At 42.3% G+C, this 17,128-nt stretch overlaps 2 long non-coding RNA genes across 2 annotated transcripts; both read right to left on the bottom strand.

Moving 5' to 3' along the window:
* Window positions 1-1,126: 1,126 nt before the first annotated feature.
* Window positions 1,127-16,403, bottom strand: LOC131995382 (uncharacterized). The gene is made up of 2 exons (XR_009397448.1): window positions 16,002-16,403; window positions 1,127-1,896 (listed from the first exon to the last, which is right to left on the bottom strand). It is a non-coding gene; the product is annotated as an uncharacterized LOC131995382 (long non-coding RNA).
* On the bottom strand, window positions 3,574-13,539 carry LOC131995381 (uncharacterized). The gene is made up of 7 exons (XR_009397438.1): window positions 13,451-13,539; window positions 11,014-11,948; window positions 5,619-5,941; window positions 4,817-5,550; window positions 4,520-4,643; window positions 4,277-4,426; window positions 3,574-4,212 (listed from the first exon to the last, which is right to left on the bottom strand). It is a non-coding gene; the product is annotated as an uncharacterized LOC131995381 (long non-coding RNA).
* Window positions 16,404-17,128: the final 725 nt, after the last annotated feature.

The following is a 17,128-nucleotide window of genomic DNA, read 5'->3' as shown; positions in this document are numbered from 1 at the left end:
CCAGCCCATCTGACCCCCATTTTTGCCACGCATGTTGGCTTCTTATCTTCTTCATTCTAATGTCTAGCAATTTAATGCCTCAGGTTAAGGCTCTGACTTCACTCACAACGAAAATCCCTATTAAATTATTGCGAAATGCGAAGGACTCTTTTCTTTGTCAGAACACGACCAAAGTCAAACAACAGTATTGAAGCAGAGTCGATTCGGCCCATTTTGTGAGCATTAAATTATATTTTCAATTAAAATTGTGCGAAATTTACCCTGATGCAGCGACATGTCGCTTCTATTTTGCTCATAGAACTCAGTACAACTTTTAAGGAATGTGTTCGCATTATCTTCGTCACCATTTCTTATTGCGCGTTTTGACAGTTGTTTCTGTGAACAGCCGAAGTCAGGACTAGGCTTTAGGTTGAAAAATGGAAGCGGATATTAATCCGTCCCATGCCACTATGGACATACACCTAAGCCGACAATCGGCTTGCTGTACGCTCTAAAAAGTAACCTCGAAAAAGAAAATTTTAAGTTAGGAATTCCGTTCTACTTACAATATTGTCTTCCATACCACTCCACTAAGTTGGTTCATGTCTGGTATTGTGTCTCCACCTATGTACCGGTGTCTTTTGGCCTCGAAAACCGGGCAATGACATAGGAAATGCTCCAACGTCTCATCATCTTCCGCACATGACCTACATATGCTATCACTTACCGCACCAATTTTGCAAACACCCTTAAATTGCACTGCGTTGACCAGAAAGGCTTCGGGTTAACCAAGTTTTTTAACGCCAGTTCACTGCCTCGTCTGCCCTTTCATACCTCCTTACTCCGCTATTGCCCGGCACACAAACGATGGGGATTGCGCTATTCTCAGAGAAGGCGTTAATCTCTTTCTTACACTGCACGCTACACGGATTTAAAAAGGTGGCCTCACGCGAACAGCGTTTTATGCTATCTTATAAAACTCTTGCGGACATGTTTTTTCAAAAAAAAACTGATTTGGGTTTGTGTATCTCATTTTAAACGAAGAATTTATCGAACGACAAGCCGAACAAAAACGTAAACATTCCCATACAAAAATAGGTTTATGTATATTATAACAGTTGTCAATGGGAAGCCAATGTCAAACCAGTTTCATGATAATTTGCTTTCAAGCAAGAATTTATTAGCAACAATCGAATGCAAAAAAACATTTGATTTTCTATGATAAAAATAAAGGGCCAAAAAAGATTGTCTATAAAAATTTACGGATATCCATCGTTAGGGTACTTCTGCAAATTTGGGCACAAATGAGAGCTTCTAGGAGCTGCAAAAGTAAAAAATTGTTCCTTTGTGCCTCGAGGTTTTTGTTGTTGTTGTAGCCATGCCCGTATGTAGAGGTGGCGATCCTCGTCAAGCTCCATAGATGAGCAAGCTCGTTCCGGGATCGCCGCGGGGACAAGATGGCAATTCGTTATTTAAACACTCCAAAAACTCGCCTTGTTATATCGAGCATCATAGGCACTAAGTATTTATGCAAGAACAGGTGCCATCCGGGTTCTTACTGAGACTCGTTACCGCTGATTGCCCGCGACTGTAGTTGCAGCTACTCCGTATGGACCACTCCAGTATCCGCAACCTGTGGACGCAGCTAAGCTTCTCGTGACAACGATGAACACTACACAGTTTGGATCTCAAACTTTCAGACTATGTGGTGCTAATAGTTATCCCGTGCGGGAGTGCCTTGTGGTAGTTGTAGAGTGTTGGGCTTCTCCGCAACCTGTGGACGCAGCTAAGCTTCTCGTGACAACGATGAACACTACACAGTTTGGATCTCAAACTTTCAGACTATGTGGTGCTAATAGTTATCCCGTGCGGGAGTGCCTTGTGGTAGTTGTAGAGTGTTGGGCTTCTCCTCACCCGCTAAAAAAAGTAAACGCCGATTAATGATTCCATTTGTTTTTTGTTAAACACATCACAATTTTGTATGTTAATAATGTTTTGAACATGTGTATGTAATTGAAATAAAGAAAATTATAACATAGTTGCACAACAATTTTGTATGTTAATAATGTTTTGAACATGTGTATGTAATTGAAATAAAGAAAATTATAACATAGTTGCACAACCGTACATACAAATTGGTAGTAGATTAGGAGAAATCGAAAAACACACCTAGGACAATCCCAAAATCGTAAGTATGTTAAAATGGGAACATTGACTGACACAAACCAAAAAGATTCAATTTCGAGCGATTGTTGTTTGTTTGTCTAGATTATTGTTCGACATCCACAAACAGGCTATAAGTTATTTACTGAACGGAAATTTGACATTCATTAAAAGCTTGGACGAATCTTTTTTCAACTTGGGCCAACATGATAAAAAAGTAATTTTCGTTGCATTTTCGTCCGCTGTATTTTAACGGCCGTATTCACAAAACTTAATGAACCTGCGAAAGATGGCAGTCGTACAGGGTGACGATACGCAAAAAAATCTGCATGTACGGAAATTATGTGAATAAACTAATTTCATTCTGATAGGACGTAAATGGACTTCGTTCAAATTAAAGGGGAGATCAATACATTTAAATTGGTATACCACACTTAATTGTTTTTTGTAAAACAATCCTTCCATAATTCTATTTTGAAACTAAAGGGCAGGACACTAAATCCACTCTGAAAGCCATAAATGGACTTCGTTCAAAAAAGTTCATACACCAAATTAAATGGGAGATCAATACCTTTAATTTGGTGTACAACATATATCCCAGAACTGTTTTTCGTAAAACAAACCTTCCAGATTTTTATTTTGAAACTGAAGGGCAGGATACTTAATCCAGTGCGGAAGCCATAAATGGACTTCGTTCAAAGAAGTCCGTATACCAAATTAAAGAAGAGATCTATACCTTTAATTTAGTATACCACAGTTAACCCAGAACTGTTTTGCGTAAAATAAACCTTCCAGATTTCAGTTCAGAAACTGGAGGGCAGGACACAAAATTCAGTCTGGAGACCATAAATGGACTTCGTACAAAAAAGTCCGTATTCCAAATTAAAGGGGAGATCAATTGATTAATATGGTGTTCCACACATACCCCAGAACTGTTTTCGTAGAACAAACGTTCAAGTTTTCTGTTTCGAAACTGGAGGGTATGACTCAAAATCCAGTCTGTGTAGCGTGTCACCCTATGTCTGATTAGAGAAGAGCGACATCTGGGTTTGAACAGTCTGTTTTTTTTATGGCAGCTGGTGAATGCAACCCTGCGATACCAGCATATGTTACCTCCACATACAAAGGTAACTACTACAATGAAAATCGAGGAAACCATATGTTGTTTGTTTTTGCTATTTTGGAAAACAAAATTTTATGATGGTTCCTCGGTGGACAAGATGGCTTGGGGGAACCATGATGGACAGTAAAGGGAAGATGACGAGTTCTTTTTGGATGGAGCCGTGCAAGCAGTAAGAGGTGGTGTCATCAGGAGTGTAGAAAGTGGTGTTTTCAAAAAGAGAGAAGGCTTTTTTTTTTTTTTGGTTTTGGATTCGGCAGAGAAAAGGAGGCGGAACTGGCTTTTACCCAACAACAAAGAAAAAGACCAAATTCAAAGTTTTAAAGTGATTTATTGAACTTTCAGCACATTTGCTGAAAGAGGAAAAAAAAATTAACTATAAATTATTGAGAAGTTTTAAAAGCTGTAACAAAATAAATGAAAATAAATACAAATTAAAAAAACTAAAGAGCTGAAAAAGAAGATTATGAAAAAAAAAGGTGATTAAAATAAATCGAACTGAAAGTTATTAAAAGCTGAAAAAGAAAATCTATGAAAACTCTGGAAAAAAAAAAAGAAATGTTATCAAATTAAATAAAAAGGAACCTGAAAAGGGAAAAGTTTCGAAACAAAGCCAAAGAACCTGAAAAAAAAAAGGAAAATACCAATGTAATAATAAAAGACCTGAAAAGAAAAAAAAAAACTAAAAACCAAATCAAAGTCAATAGTTAAAAATCCTAAACTTGAAAATCAAAGACAATAGACACCACTAAAGTTGATCACAAAATAACAAAAAGCCAAACGCGAAAACATAAAGCTACACCTCCACCTCCTCTGTCCATCGTGGGAAGCTCTATATCAAAAGCACTGGTCAGCCGACAGTGCTGCAGGTACCCTTTTCCTCACAAACACTATTGCGGGACGTATACGTGAACTTAGACGGACGGACAGGACCTTGACACACATATTTCCTACGAATAAAAAGAAGGTTATTTGTTAATAAAGCGGCTAGGCAGGCAAACACCAGACACTTACCTTTCTATAAGTAACACAGCGCTAGAATAAATAGGCGCTGTCCTCAGCTGTTAGGTCGAGCTCAACCTAGGGCCAGGGGGTAAAGATTCTAGACCTTTGGGGCGGAAAGGAGCCCTTACTGCTGTTGGTGTTCGCTTTGCGAACTTAGGCCTTTAAAAAGGAATAAACATGTAAGACATAAAAAAAAAAAGCCAAAGCTTTTATTTACGGGAAATACAATACAGCCGGAATACACATACTTACCACAACCAGACGGACGGACAGACAAGAGGAAAGCGTGGGCACTGCTCAGCCGCCCCAGCACTGACTCCAGTTAGGAGAGACGACCCTGAAGGAAGGCCAGACACCAAGAGAAGACCCAATACACCTGTGGAGGAAGGAGAATTTTATTACTATTTTTCTCTTTGAAGGAGAGGAGTCTATATAATTGAAGTTTTTTTAATTGCCACTACGCAATTCCTTGTTTTGTTTTCTTTGCTTTTTCGTTTGATTGAACTTTGTCTGGCAATGAATTTTTGATTTGGCTTAATAAATACATACCGTTTATAACGTTTGAAATGAAATTCGCCTTTGCCTAGTTTTCATTTCACAATGGAGGAGTAGTTATTTAAGGTAAGAAGGGGGTAGGGCACCAAGCTGTAAGGGGGGATAAGGGAGACCGATTCTGGGGTATCCAAAACTGTTGGACAACGGATACCATGGTTGGGGTGGGCCGTCCAGGGCACTGTAGGATGTCTCAGTGCCCCCTGAAGAGCGAATCCATAGCGGAAGGTGCGAGTAAGAAGGCGAAAGACATGCCTGCCTTAACATAAGTGGGACCCTGTGTTTTTCATTTCCATCCAGAGCTGGTTTGAAATTTGAATTTTTGGTCACCTGTCTCTGGACATGGTGTGTTGGCAAGAACCGCGCCCCAGACTGAGCCACAGCCGGAGCTCTAACGCCAACAGCCAGCGCTCGCCAGCACACTATGTCCCCTTTCTCCGCTGAGACAGTTCGGACCCTCCGGGGTCCACGACAAGAATGGCGCCCGCAACATGGGGCCCGAGTTATCGGGTTGACCGCATCATTTTATCGCCACAGCCAGCAACTGATCGGATTTCGGTTACCGGATTGAGTCCCGATCGTAAGTTTTCAAAAGCTTGGATCGCGTGCCAAACTGGTGGTGACTGGAAGCTGGTTAGATGCAGGATGGGGCACGGTGTTTTACTAATCTTTAACTCCCGTAAGTCACGAAGTTTAAGGATTTTGGTATCCGCATTTCGTTTGCGACGGGCCTGAGGAGAGAAGGAGATGCCATTATATACAATAGTTAACTGCAATAGCCCAAATTACTTTTGCTTACCTGTCCGTCCGCTTAATACAATCATACCCATGAGCCAAAGCACATGAGACGTTGTTGGGTTTATCTTTATGTTTTCAACAACAGCCGTGTGGTTATGTCCGTAGGTAGCAAACGTAATACCAATATACTACAGCATCTCAGGGTCATACAATACATTACGGCAGAGAAAGCAGTTTCCGGATACGTTTGGAGAAGTCCTATTTGGAAACTTAGAATGCTTCGCTTATCCGCTTAGATTTGCTCTTCTCTCACTTGTTCCCCACCTTATAGTAGGATATATGCACTACACTTTCTACCTTGTTTGTGAATTTTGGTTTTCATATCTGCGTTTAAAGAAGACATAATTAGTGTATTTAGAGTTTGAGTTGGCTGAATTTGGGAATTTGGAATTGTCATCAAGTTTAATTAGTAGTATAGGTTATAGGTTGGAGTAGGTTTAATGGTCAATACCAGAGCAAATAGTTACACTAGTGAGGTTCCTGATCCGACCACATCGGCTATGGCAACAACAACAACCACAGTAACCAACATGGCGACAGCCATTACGACCACAGCAGCAGCCTCGGCAATGGCAATGGCCACAACAACAGCAACAGTCACCCCCATGATGGTCACGTCCGCGGTTTCCAGTCCAGCCTTGTCGGTATCGGATATGTCGGACGTACGTATAACTCCGGACACGCCGGAGTTCAGCAGCTTGACAGCTCAGACGGTCCAGAGAGAACGTAGAGAGAACCGGGAGACGAATGCTGCACGCCAGGCGCTTTACCAAGCTCCACGAGAAGGAGGTTCCCTAAACGCGGTCATAGATTCGGCCATTGGTGTGGGACAGTTAGAGCTCATCAGGTTACTCGATGAGAAGTTGAGGCAGCTGGTACCCCAGCTTGTACAGCAGAGCTTGGCCCACTTAAATGTTCCGATGGGCACAGGCGTCCCACAGACAGCGACCGCACAACCAGCGCAGCCACACACGGCCGTAGGCCAGCAGATACCACCATCGAATCGAATTCCGAGAGGCAGCGAGTACCGAGAGCCAACAATGAATCAGTACCAAACCTTTCCAGCCGTAGACGCCCCGCAGAGACCACCGGATGGGTGGCCATCCCCTCATCCACCACCGGAGCAGTACCACCTGGGTGACAGAAACACATATCTTCCGAATGCTGTAAACGCGCCGGCGCCACATTACCCGCAAGTTTCGCCTATTCCGAATCGTCAGGCCATTAGAAGAATAGATGTGGAGAAATGGCGGGTGAAGTTTGATGGCACCACGAAGTCGATGAGCGCCGAGGATTTTATGTTCCGTATAGAACAGCTTCGGGAGGATTATCGGTGTGAGTGGGATGAGGTGCTGGTGAAGTTCCCACAGCTGCTGGAGGGACCGGCGGAGGAGTGGTACTGGATGCAGAGGAGGTTGGGGTACATTCGCAGTTATCCGGAATTGAAACAGGCATTCCTGGCGCAGTTTCGGAAGTTCGAGAGCGACTTCGATATACAGAGGAGGATGATGGACCGAAGGCAAGGGTCCCACGAGTCGTTCGAGGACTTCTGTAACGCTATGCTGCGCCTTCGCCACCAGCAACGGGAGCCCATGAGGGAGGAGATGATGGTGGAGATGATGAAAGGCAATCTCAAACAGGCAATGGCGGCGCTGGTCTTTCCGATAAGAATGTATGGGTTGCAGCACTTCAGAGAGGAGTGTAGGAAGGCGGAGTTGCTGCTAGCAAATCAAAGGCAGTTCGCTCAGGCACACCGCCAGCAATTTGCCCCTAGAGTAAATGAGCTGGAATATGACCAAGAGGAGCCGGAACTGGAAATAGAAGCCATCAGTAGGCAGTCCAATTATATCTGTTGGAACTGCCGGGAGAAGGGCCACGGTTTTGTGGACTGCCCATCCACCACAAGGAAACTGTTTTGCTATGGGTGCGGGATGGAGAACGTGGTGAAACCCAAATGTCCGCGGTGTCAGGGAAACCGACAAGCGGGCCCGAGAGAGGGGGAAACGCGCCCGAAACCGATGCACCCCCAGTAGTAGCCGATCATGTGGAGCAGGACTCCGCTGGAGTAACTATTTTAGAGAATAAGGATAGGATTAAGAATGAATTGGAGAATGAATTAAATTCTGAATTGAGATTAAAGGAAATAACGCCTTGGACCATAAGGAGGGCGAAGTACCAAGAGGTTAGAAACAGAATTTTTAGCGAAGGTAACCTCAAGGTGAATAAGACAAGAATTGAGAAAGCCAGGCTCAGGTACAAGAAAAGGAAAGACCTTAGAAAAGAAATAGCCTCTGCGAAATTGTATGAGGGTGAAGATTCCCGGCTTTACATGCGGATAAAGATTGGTGAGGAAGAGGTCGAGGGACTGTTGGACAGTGGCGCCACGGTGAGTTGCCTTGGCCAGGATTGCATTGAAAGGGTCGAAAAGGCCAGGATTCCCATGTTTGCATATAGAGCCGTAGTTCATACAGCGGACGAGACACCCCTAGAGGTCGTAGGCCGCATCCGAGTGAAGGTAAAAGTTAAGAAACTTGAGAAACAGATTGAGTTCTTTTTGGTCCCAGCCTTGAGCAAGGCCCTATACCTGGGCATCGATTTTATGAAGGCTTTTAAGTTGGTGGCCAGCGTCGAGAGTTTGTCCCTGGGGGCTGAAGAGGATGAAGAACCAGTTGACCCATCCCGTCACGCCTTAAACGAAGATGAGGAGAGAAGATTGGCCACGGTAATTGAGCGTTATCCATCCTTTGAGCATCGAGGTTTGGGCAAGACCTCTCTAGAGATGCACATTATCGACACTGCAGATGCGGAACCGGTAAAACAAAGGCACTATCCCGTCTCTCCAGCTGTGCAGCGCTTAATGTTTGCCGAGCTGGACAGAATGCTTGACATGAAGGTCATTGAGCCAAGCCAAAGCCCATGGAATAACCCGGTGACTTTAGTCCGAAAGGGCACAAAAAACCGACTATGCCTGGACGCCCGGAAGCTCAATGCCCTTACGGTTAAGGATGCTTATCCGCTCCCAAACATAGAGGGCCTGCTCAGCCGGCTTGGAGATACGCATTTCATTTCGAGTGTGGATTTGAAAGATGCTTTCTGGCAAATCCCGCTCGATATGAAAAGCCGGGAGAAGACCGCTTTTACCGTTCCAGGGAGGCCTTTATACCATTTTACCGTTATGCCTTTTGGGCTGTGTAACGCGGCCCAAAGGTTATGTAGGTTAATGGATAAAGTCATCCCTGCACATCTGCGTGAGAGGGTGTTCGTCTACCTGGACGACTTGCTAATCGTGGCTCCAGATTTCGGGACGCACCTAGAGCTGCTGAGACAAGTGGCTGTTCTGCTCACGCAGGCCGGCCTCACAATTAATGTGGCCAAGTCAAAATTTTGTTTCCGAGAATTGCGCTATCTGGGGTACATCGTCGGTGGAGGCCGGTTGAAGCCAGACCCGGGTAAGGTATCGGCCATAATGGATTTTGCCTTCCCCAAAAGTGCGAAGCAAGTACGAAGCTTCACGGGAATGACTGGGTGGTACCGCCGGTTTATAGCAGATTATGCCACAATTGCCGAGCCCATTTTTAATACATTGAAAAAGGGGAAGACCTTCGAATTTGGAGAGGCAGCGAAATCTGCTTTTGAAAAGTTAAAAGAGGCTCTTACGAGGAGTCCCGTCCTGAGGCACCCCGATTTTGAAAGACATTTTTATGTCCAATGCGACGCTTCGGATGTGGGTGTGGGAGGAGTTCTTTTTCAAAAGGACGATGACGGCGGAGAGCACCCAATAGCCTACGTTTCAAAGAAGTTAACGGCAGCTCAGAAAAATTATTCCGTAACAGAGCGAGAGTGTCTGGCGGTAGTCGTGGCACTCAAGAAATTCAGGCCATATATTGAGCTTATGCCCTTCACGGTAATCACCGACCATTCGTCCCTAAAATGGCTAATGTCCAACAAGGAGTTAAGCGGACGATTGGCCCGGTGGAGCTTATTGCTTCAAGGGCATAGCTTTGAGATTGAGCATCGGCGAGGAAGCCAGAATGTGGTGCCTGACGCTCTCTCACGGTATAATATGGATGAGCTTGGTTTCTGGCGCTTGTTGGACATGGACGCACCGGAGTTCAGGGCCGAAAACTACCTCGAGAAGGTAAGGGTGGTCGAGGAGAATGGAGAAAGGTTGCCTGATCTTCGCGTTAAGGATGGTCGCCTCTATAAAAGGACGGTTCCGGTGACCACAGATATACCCAGCGAAGAGTTCGCCTGGAAGCTATGGGTACCAGAGGAGGTAACCTCGGAGGCTATCGCCAAGGCACATAACCCACCAACGGCCGCCCACTCAGGCTTTCACAAGACCTTGAGGCGTTTGAAGGAGATGTTTTACTGGCCGAATATGGGTGCTCAAGTGCGAGCTTACGTGCAGAGATGCCAGACATGTAAGGAGTCGAAGCCTAATTTCCAGAATATGCAGCAGCCCATGGGTGAGGAAGTCCAGATCGATAGGCCGTTCCAAAAAGTCTATGTAGATTTTCTGGGGCCTTATGTTCGGTCGAAGACCGGAAATTCGTTCATATTTATCGTTCTGGACCACCTCACCAAGTTTGTTTTGCTCAAACCCATGGGAAGGGCCACATCGCGCAACGTAATCCGGTTCTTGACGACAGAGGTTTTCCATAAGTTTGGCGTGCCTGAGACCCTGATGTCTGATAACGGTAAGCAGTTCACGAGCAAGGATTTTACTGCTTTCCTCGAAGCCTATGGGGTCACCCATTTCAGGACAGGTCTTTACTCGCCCCAGGCTAACGCTTCGGAGCGAGTGAACCAATCTATACTGGCAGCAATAAGGTCCTATTTGCAGGAAGATCAGAAGGAGTGGGACCAGAATATCTCGGCCATCGAATGTGCCCTGCGATCTTCGGTACATGCTTCCACGGGTATGACACCATATTTTGCTCTATTTGGAACAAATATGGTAACTCATGGAAGCGTGTACAGGTTGGCTCGCCAGTTAGATGTCATGAAGGACCCGGAGTATGCCGCTTTGCCTAAGGCTACCCAATTGGAACTCGTAAGGGAACGGCTTCGAAAGAACATATCGAAGGCCTATACAGGCAGGGCCGTTAAGTATAATACAAGGGCTAGAGCGGTTCGATTCTTCCCGGGTCAAGAGGTATACCGTCGAAATCACCAATTGAGCGATTTTAGTAAGGGCGTTAATGCCAAACTCAACAAAAAGTATTTGAGATGTCGGATTGTACGCCCGGTGGGAAGATGTCTTTACGAGATTGAAGACTTGAAAGGCAGGACAATAGGGGTATACCACGCGAAGGATCTTAAGCAATAGGCATAACGATGATAGATCGCTATACTACGGCGACACCTTTGATGAGGAAGTAGCAATCACTTACCTGGTTTATGGTACTTTCCAAATCCTCCTTAGGAATCCAAGGATAGTAGATGCAAGGCAATAGAATAGTAGGCTGTAGGATAAGTATTGAAATGAATTAGAATTTGAATTATCTTTTAATTTTAGATTTAAGGATACTTAGCTTTAGTTTTGGCAGGCACGCAGTTTCTGGGTTAAACTTAGATTTTTTTTTGTTCGCCTTGGGTGGCAGTTTAGGCGAAACCGTCTATAGATGGTCATTTGAATTGCTTCCATAAAATTCCTTGCAAGTTACATCCCATGGTCAACAGGCGGTGAAGGACGTGTGTGTGTGTACGATGAGTAAATGGACCTAGAGGATTGGAACTTTATACTTACCTTATACTTACCTGAATTATCCGTCGGGGACTGAGAGCGACGAAACTCGTGGTCTTACGCAGTCGCGAGTGCGGGGCCGCCAGGAGTGTTCCAGTGGTGTAATGTGCACAGGGGTTAGAACGAGGTAGTGCCATTTCTCTCTGCCTATCTGGGGTGCCTCGACCGCCGGAGAGCTCGCTGTCAACCTCGCAGTGGGTGACCCGTCTTTCTATCACTATGGCATCTTGGACATGGAGCGCGAGTTGCGGCGGAAGGCGTTTTGTCCGGACGAGAGATTGTCATCTTTCGATGCCGGCCCCAGGAGATCACTCAACCACGGTAGAGCCTCTTGACGACCTCGGTGTATGTCGGGCCGACCCGTCTTTCTATCGCTATGGCATCTTGGACATGGGGCGAGGGATGCCGTGGTGAGTGCAAGTAGGGGGCTGAGAGGAGTAATAAAGAATACGCCGTGGCGTATTATTTATTTGACAATTACCAGTTCATCTGCCCTGGGCACATTATGTCGCTGGTCCACGTCTGGTATGGTCCGTGCTCTCAAGCGAAGCGGCCGATGCGAGTTTGGTGTCGTTGCAGCATCTGGAAAGAGAACCAAGAAGAAAGTTTGTTTAGTCAAAATGCAATTTTTTTTCTAAAATTATTTATTATTTTAAGATTTTCCTTTGGTTTGATATTTTTAATTTTTTTAGAGGAATTTTTGTTTTTATTTTTTTTTGAAATTTAGAATTTTGAGGAATTTTTGCTTTTGAATCTCATTGTATTTTTATCTTTGGGAGCTTCGTAGTTTTTTTTTAGATTCTTGTTTTTTTTTGTCATTTAAAATTTTTCTGATTTAAATTAGCGGCTTGTTATTTTCACTTATTTGACCAAACGAAAATAGACTTTAATTTTGTTTATATTGTTTTTTTTAACATTTTTAACTTTGGTGTATGTATTTTCACTGAAATAATTCTTTTGTTTCACATTAATTTCATTCAAACATTTTAGCTTTGGTTCCGAAAATTTTCTTTGGTAGAGTTTTTTTATTTTTATTTCGAAAATTTCTAATTTTCCATTTCCTTTAATTTTTTTGTGTTTACACAATTTTTATAAATTTTCTTTTATTTTTTTTTCCGTTTTCCAAGTTGAGATTTTACCTTGATTTTACTTTAACTTTCTCACAACACTTTCACTTTGCGTTCATTGAACTTATAAATGATTCACAGCATTTCATTATCGTTCTGTTTCTTTCGATCTGTGTAAATCACAAGAAGAAGAGAGTGTTAACACCTGTTCTATGTTTGCATTACATTAGGCACATGACACACACACATTTTCCGCAATTGTTTTTGTTGGTTTCTCACACTTCACTTTTTGCGGAGTAATTTGTCTTGGCACTCAGTTTGGTTTTAGCACCCCCACCTCCATTCATGATTTGAGTGGTTTACAGATGATGGTAGGGATACCGTAAAGTAATACGCACTTAAAGTCACACACACTTGCACATCAAATTAAACCGTTTTTTTTTTTTGGTTGAATTTTTTTTAGTTAGTTTTTTTTGTAGGTTACGTTTTGCAAACCACATATGATTTGTACATAACCACTTAAATTTATTTTTCTGCCAATTTTCACTGTTGGTTATTAAAAATTTAGGTTTTTACCTTTTTTTTTCCTATTAATTCTTTGTCCGGCATTATTTACTGGCCGGTGCCTGTTATTTTAGTTTACTGCCGTTTGGTTCCATTCACACACACACAGCACCGTATAACAATTTTTATCTTATAATTCACTTTTTCATGGGAATTCCTCCACGGCCGGCATATAATTTTCTATACATTACACTTTTGTTTATTTACATTTCATTTTTATTGCGTTTTGTTAGGCAAGTAGAGTTTTTTTTATTAAGTTTTTTTGGCGTAGTTACTCGTCCATTCATTTCTATACACACACACACGCACACGCGTAAAGTTTACCGCACTTTTTTTGGTTTTTTTTGGACGCACCTTGTAATTTTTTTATTCAAAGCATTTTTATATGCTTATTTTATTTTATTTTTTTTTCGTTTTTATTTCACAATATTTAGTTTTACCACTTTTACTTACCTTTTAATTTAAATGCTTATTCAGCATATTTTTTCCGTCCGTCCGCTTTAGTGATATAATTAATTTGATCAAGGTATGTCTAAGGAAGGTATAACTGGTTAGTCGAGTACCGGATAGGTACTACTCGACTCAAGGTATACTTATAGCCCAAGGTACATTTATTGGAGAAGAATTACTTTTTCTTAAGGAGGCTACACCCACTGAGATAGGTTTGACTAATGCTACGTTCACACGTTATGTTATTATATACATGACAAAAATTTGTTTTTCCCTCCCATCCTATGACGGTGACGTCTAAAGGATGATTGGGTTTGTAGCGTGTCACCCTATGTCTGATTAGAGAAGAGCGACATCTGGGTTTGAACAGTCTGTTTTTTTTATGGCAGCTGGTGAATGCAACCCTGCGATACCAGCATATGTTACCTCCACATACAAAGGTAACTACTACAATGAAAATCGAGGAAACCATATGTTGTTTGTTTTTGCTATTTTGGAAAACAAAATTTTATGATGGTTCCTCGGTGGACAAGATGGCTTGGGGGAACCATGATGGACAGTAAAGGGAAGATGACGAGTTCTTTTTGGATGGAGCCGTGCAAGCAGTAAGAGGTGGTGTCATCAGGAGTGTAGAAAGTGGTGTTTTCAAAAAGAGAGAAGGCTTTTTTTTTTTTTTGGTTTTGGATTCGGCAGAGAAAAGGAGGCGGAACTGGCTTTTACCCAACAACAAAGAAAAAGACCAAATTCAAAGTTTTAAAGTGATTTATTGAACTTTCAGCACATTTGCTGAAAGAGGAAAAAAAATTAACTATAAATTATTGAGAAGTTTTAAAAGCTGTAACAAAATAAATGAAAATAAATACAAATTAAAAAAACTAAAGAGCTGAAAAAGAAGATTATGAAAAAAAAAGGTGATTAAAATAAATCGAACTGAAAGTTATTAAAAGCTGAAAAAGAAAATCTATGAAAACTCTGGAAAAAAAAAAAGAAATGTTATCAAATTAAATAAAAAGGAACCTGAAAAGGGAAAAGTTTCGAAACAAAGCCAAAGAACCTGAAAAAAAAAAGGAAAATACCAATGTAATAATAAAAGACCTGAAAAGAAAAAAAAAAACTAAAAACCAAATCAAAGTCAATAGTTAAAAATCCTAAACTTGAAAATCAAAGACAATAGACACCACTAAAGTTGATCACAAAATAACAAAAAGCCAAACGCGAAAACATAAAGCTACACCTCCACCTCCTCTGTCCATCGTGGGAAGCTCTATATCAAAAGCACTGGTCAGCCGACAGTGCTGCAGGTACCCTTTTCCTCACAAACACTATTGCGGGACGTATACGTGAACTTAGACGGACGGACAGGACCTTGACACACATATTTCCTACGAATAAAAAGAAGGTTATTTGTTAATAAAGCGGCTAGGCAGGCAAACACCAGACACTTACCTTTCTATAAGTAACACAGCGCTAGAATAAATAGGCGCTGTCCTCAGCTGTTAGGTCGAGCTCAACCTAGGGCCAGGGGGTAAAGATTCTAGACCTTTGGGGCGGAAAGGAGCCCTTACTGCTGTTGGTGTTCGCTTTGCGAACTTAGGCCTTTAAAAAGGAATAAACATGTAAGACATAAAAAAAAAAAGCCAAAGCTTTTATTTACGGGAAATACAATACAGCCGGAATACACATACTTACCACAACCAGACGGACGGACAGACAAGAGGAAAGCGTGGGCACTGCTCAGCCGCCCCAGCACTGACTCCAGTTAGGAGAGACGACCCTGAAGGAAGGCCAGACACCAAGAGAAGACCCAATACACCTGTGGAGGAAGGAGAATTTTATTACTATTTTTCTCTTTGAAGGAGAGGAGTCTATATAATTGAAGTTTTTTTAATTGCCACTATGCAATTCCTTGTTTTGTTTTCTTTGCTTTTTCGTTTGATTGAACTTTGTCTGGCAATGAATTTTTGATTTGGCTTAATAAATACATACCGTTTATAACGTTTGAAATGAAATTCGCCTTTGCCTAGTTTTCATTTCACAATGGAGGAGTAGTTATTTAAGGTAAGAAGGGGGTAGGGCACCAAGCTGTAAGGGGGGATAAGGGAGACCGATTCTGGGGTATCCAAAACTGTTGGACAACGGATACCATGGTTGGGGTGGGCCGTCCAGGGCACTGTAGGATGTCTCAGTGCCCCCTGAAGAGCGAATCCATAGCGGAAGGTGCGAGTAAGAAGGCGAAAGACATGCCTGCCTTAACATAAGTGGGACCCTGTGTTTTTCATTTCCATCCAGAGCTGGTTTGAAATTTGAATTTTTGGTCACCTGTCTCTGGACATGGTGTGTTGGCAAGAACCGCGCCCCAGACTGAGCCACAGCCGGAGCTCTAACGCCAACAGCCAGCGCTCGCCAGCACACTATGTCCCCTTTCTCCGCTGAGACAGTTCGGACCCTCCGGGGTCCACGACATCTGGAAGCCATAAATGGACTTCGTTCAAAAAAGTGCGCATACCAAATTAAAGGGGAGATCAGTACCTTTAATTTAGTGCAACACACTTACCACAGAACAATTTTTCGTAGAACAAACGTTCAAGTTTTCTGTTTCGAAACTGGAGGGTATGACTCTAAATCCAGTCTGGGAACCATAAATGGGCTTGGGTTAAAAAAAGTGTGTATACCAAATTGAAGGGAAGATCAGTACCTCTAATTTAGTGTACCACACATATCCCAGAATTGTTTTTTTTTTGTAGAACAATCATGCCGGATTTTTATTTAGAAACTGGAGGGCAGCACAGATACGGTTGATGGTAACATTGAAGATAACTATACAAGGTGACATAACATTTTAAACTAATTTCTACTATAAGCCCAGTTCGCAACTCCGGTCAAATTTTCGCTCGCAAACACATCGTCCACACTTGTTGGATGATAAATTTGTATTTGTTAAAACTAAGCGATTTTATATACAAATAAAATTATTAGAAAAAACACGGCAACTCTGAAAACAACCAGACGTACTTTTTTTATATCACGGAAATAAACTCAACAAATCCATAAATTTCTTTGTAAATAAACAGTATATCAGGCATCTCATTTGGGGTATGTGTTCCACACATTCCCCAGAACTGTTTTCGTAGAACAAACGTAAAAGTTTTCTGTTTCGAAACTGGAGGGTATGACCCAAATCCAGTCTGGAAGCCATAAATGGACTTCGTTCAAAAAAGTGCGCATACCAAATTAAAGGGGAGATCAGTACCTTTAATTTAATGCACCACACTTACCACAGAACAATTTTTCGTAGAACAAACGTTCAAGTTTTCTGTTTCGAAACTGGAAGGTATGACTCTAAATCCAGTCTGGAAACCATAAATGGACTTGGGTTAAAAAAAGTGTGTATACCAAATTGAAGGGAAGATCAGTACCTTTAATTTAGTGTACCACACATATCCCAGAATTGTTTTTTGTAGTACAATCTTGCCGGATTTTTATTTAGAAATTGGAGGGCAGCACAGATACGGTTGATGGTAACATTGAAGATAACTATACAAGGTGACATAACATTTTAAACTAATTTCTACTATAAGCCCAGTTCGCAACTCCGGCCAAATTTGCGCTCGCAAACACATGGTCCACACTTGTTGGATGATAAATTTGCATTTGTTAAAACTAAGCGATTTTATGTACAAA

The sequence above is a fragment of the Stomoxys calcitrans genome, chromosome 2 (genome assembly GCF_963082655.1).
Source record: "Stomoxys calcitrans chromosome 2, idStoCalc2.1, whole genome shotgun sequence".
NCBI classification, from domain to species: Eukaryota; Metazoa; Arthropoda; class Insecta; order Diptera; family Muscidae; genus Stomoxys; species Stomoxys calcitrans.
This window is presented reverse-complemented; position numbering and strand designations above follow the sequence as displayed.